The sequence below is a fragment of the Sinocyclocheilus anshuiensis genome, unplaced genomic scaffold (genome assembly GCF_001515605.1).
Source record: "Sinocyclocheilus anshuiensis isolate Anshui unplaced genomic scaffold, SAMN03320099.WGS_v1.1 scaffold616, whole genome shotgun sequence".
NCBI classification, from domain to species: Eukaryota; Metazoa; Chordata; class Actinopteri; order Cypriniformes; family Cyprinidae; genus Sinocyclocheilus; species Sinocyclocheilus anshuiensis.
The window spans coordinates 17,438-20,275 of record NW_015557083.1 but is presented as its reverse complement, the minus strand read 5'-3'; positions in this window follow the sequence as shown (position 1 = coordinate 20,275).

Genomic DNA, 2,838 nt, shown 5'->3' with positions numbered 1-2,838 from the left:
GTGCATAGATAGATAGTTTGATTTTGTTTAGTGTTTTGCATAGATAGATAGATAGTTTGATTTTGTTTAGTGTTTTGCATAGATAGATAGTTTGATTTTGTTTAGTGAGAGAGATAGATAGATAGGTAGATAGATAGTTCAGCAGAAATGAATTCAACAGTCAGTGCTTGTCGTTAATAGGCTAAGTCTGCATGTTCTGCATGTCTCTATGTAAATTAATGGTGTAGTTTCGTCTGATACACACGCGATGCTCACTGTGATTTCAGGGTCTGCATCTCAATATATGAGAACATGAACGCATGAACTTCATCTCCAGAGCTACTCTGAGAGTTACTTCACAAGCTCTTCACCATTTCATTTGAGAAAAATTGCCATCAAATACACTCTGAAACAGAAAGTATAACTGAAAGACATTCACAATAACACATCAAAATAAAATTCTGGTTTAACTTATAAATATAATACTTGTATACTAAAATGGAAATCGCAAAAATCATCATCATTTTAAAGAATATAATACAACCAAGGCATTTTTTCCCCATTAATTTACACAGTTGTGCTGTTGTCCAGCATTTTATTTGACAAAAAAAATGAAAATGCAAATTTTTTTTTATAAATTAATTGTTTTCTTACCACTGCATTTTAAAAGATCCATTCAACTGTTAAAGTTTTACTAATTCAATTTACTTAGAGACCATTTTTAAATGATACATTTTTATTGAATCATAAAACAGAAAATAAAAATAAAATTGAAAACAGAATTTAGGGGAAAATAAATTAAAAGCTCTGTGGAGTTTAATTGTGGAGAAACAAATTATCTTTACATTCATTCTCAAGGTCTAAAAACATGTGGAAAACATTTCCTTCCCCATTAATGGAAAATAAATATTGTGATAAATATCAATATGGAGAAAAAATATTGGGCTTTCAAATCGACTTGAATTTAGGAACTCATTACGAGCTACTCTGTCATACATGAGATATGTTGAACACTATGACAGTTTTAGCCTAGAAATGTGGCAGCTTTTTGTTGAGCAGGACGTAGGCATGTATACACGGTGGGTATAGAAAAGAATCAACCGCTTTTAAAATAATCACATTTTGTTGCAGCCTGAAATGAAGACGGACACAGTTTTTGTTTTATTCAGCTGTATTTACTCAATGCAACTTATAACATCCAAATGAAAGATATAACACCAACACGTCAGAAAAAAAAAGAAAAATAAATAAACAGTCAATCAGAGTTTTTTTTTTAACCACCTTTAGCCTTTAGTCTGTTGGGATTTGTCTCTGTCTCTACTAACTTTGCACATAGACTTTGCGATATTTGCCAACTCTTCTTTGAAGAACTGCTCATGTTCAGTTAAATTTGATGGTGACCATTTGTAAACTGCAGTCTTCAAGTCAATTCACAGATTTTCAATAGCCGCATTTCCACTGTCGGTCCAAAAGCGGGCGTGCTAGTGCGTGGCAGGGCCAGTCGCATTTCCACTGTATGTATAAATAGATGCATAATTTGAAAAATTATAATAGAATAAAGGGTAAACATTACTTCCCTAGTCATGTTAAATATCTATATATGAACATAATTGTTTATAATTGTTTATGTTTAAACACACTACCAGTCAATAGTTTTTGAACAGTAAGATTTTTAACGTAAGCCTACGCTTATGTTACAGAACGCTAATCAAAACAACTCCCTATGTTACTTATATGTAATGAGACTATATGTTATGAGGTTAGGATCACACCGAATATAAGCAAACAACAATTAACTATATTATTTAATTTAACAACATTTACCATTTCCATCCATTGTTGTTGTTTCTGCTTTAGTTGTAACCGTCTTGCACATCGCTGTATCGCTCTCTTTCACCTTGCAGCCAACATAAGCTTTTGGCGTAAATGCCGCTGAGCCTCCATCTTCGCATCTTGGCTTCGCTGCCTCATCTTTCACCAAAAGGAGCAAACAAACGGCCACTTCGGGTTCTCTCCATCTTGTTCGTTCGATAATGATACTCTAGCTAGTGTCCTACCTGGATAACATCTCCAGGTTTCGAATGTAACCATGGTTCCCCGAGGGAGCGAGACACTGTGAATCACATATTAAATCAGTCCAATAGATGGGCGAGACGTCATGGGCGGGTGACGTTGCGACCAGGAAGCTATAAAAGCATGTGTGGAGGAACCGGCGTCAGCTTCAAGGAATGAAGCAAGCGCTCACAGGGATGCCGGAAGTATGGCACTGAGATGCAGCGTCTCGTTCCCTCGGGAACCATGGTTACATTGGTAACCTGGAGACGTTCCCCTTCAGGAACTCGAGCTGCGTCAGAAAACGCATTGGGAACGAGTATGCCCACGCAGCCCGACTTACAAATCCCTGCCTAGTGTGGAAGAGCACAGCTAAGGCGAGAGAAAGGAGCCAGTAGTGGCACAGAATGCAGGTAGGCACCTGACAAAGTAGGCGGGGACATCCCGCAGCGTCCCAAAGGCCAACTTCAAGTAGTGAGCCTTGACCCCTAAAGGAGAGGGGAGATCAGAGGACTCGAGGCTATGAAAAAGCATCCTGATCCACCGCTTAGCATAAGCTTCTCTGGCCACCGTGGAGGGAACGTGTAACTAGGGGGTGTCTGCCCACTGACTGGCCACCAGGGGTGTGAAGTAACGAATTACAAATACTCACGTTACAGTAATTAAGTAGTTTTTATCAGTAATTGTACTTTTTTGAGTAGTTTAAAAATTGTGTACTTTTACTTTTACTTGAGTACATTTTAAGTGATGTATCGGTACTTTTACTCTGCTATTTTCCTCCGTTTGTGGTCGTTACATGCTTATTTT